The sequence below is a fragment of the Lynx rufus genome, unplaced genomic scaffold (genome assembly GCF_022079265.1).
Source record: "Lynx rufus isolate CCGP_SWC_20201006 ecotype Redwood Valley unplaced genomic scaffold, mLynRuf1.p SCAF_9, whole genome shotgun sequence".
NCBI classification, from domain to species: domain Eukaryota; kingdom Metazoa; phylum Chordata; class Mammalia; order Carnivora; family Felidae; genus Lynx; species Lynx rufus.
In genome coordinates this window covers 67,559,234-67,559,850 of record NW_025814897.1, presented here as the reverse complement: position 1 = coordinate 67,559,850, position 617 = coordinate 67,559,234, and the positions used below count along the sequence as shown (strand labels likewise).

Here is a 617-nt window from a genome sequence, read left to right as displayed (position 1 = left end):
CTATCAATAAGGGGTAACTGACTGGGCAACAAAAGCAGAAGTATTCCACGGGATGCTTGTCTACCTCGAGTCTCCCACTGTACAGTGTGTTTTTGCCCCACCACATGTCTGTCACGGCTTCCATTGGTTTTTTCAAGGGAGTCTGTGACCCCATAAAGGGTAAGCATTAGTCTTCTGGTAATTCTGAACTATTTATATTCCCCACACCTTTTTTGTGCTTAGACCACTTCCTCTGCTGAGCTTGCTGTCTCTCTCTCTCTCTCTCTCTCTCTCTCTTTTAAAGTAATCTCTATACCCAACACGGGGCTCAAACTCACAACCCTGAGATCAGGAGTCACATGCTCTACCAACTGAGCCAGCCAGGCGCCCCAAGATTTCTTCGATAAACTCACATTTCCCATGTGCCAGATGGTGGGAAAACCACACTGCACAAGCTGAGAGGGCTCCTCTCACTGTTTGGCATCCGGCTTTTGCTCACCCTTCAAGTCTTTGCTCAGGCCTCAGCTCCTCCTGGAAAACTAAGATATGCCCTTCATTTTTGACCTCTTGACACCTACTTCTTATCTCTGCAATTTTATAGTGAAAGTATCTGTTTATGTGTCTTCTTTCCCACTGTA

General features: G+C 46.2%; 1 non-coding gene across 1 annotated transcript; it reads right to left on the bottom strand.

The window, feature by feature from the left end:
• Window positions 1–292: 292 nt before the first annotated feature.
• TRNAR-CCU (transfer RNA arginine (anticodon CCU)) lies at window positions 293–365 on the bottom strand. The gene has a single exon. It is a non-coding gene; the product is annotated as a tRNA-Arg (tRNA).
• Window positions 366–617: the final 252 nt, after the last annotated feature.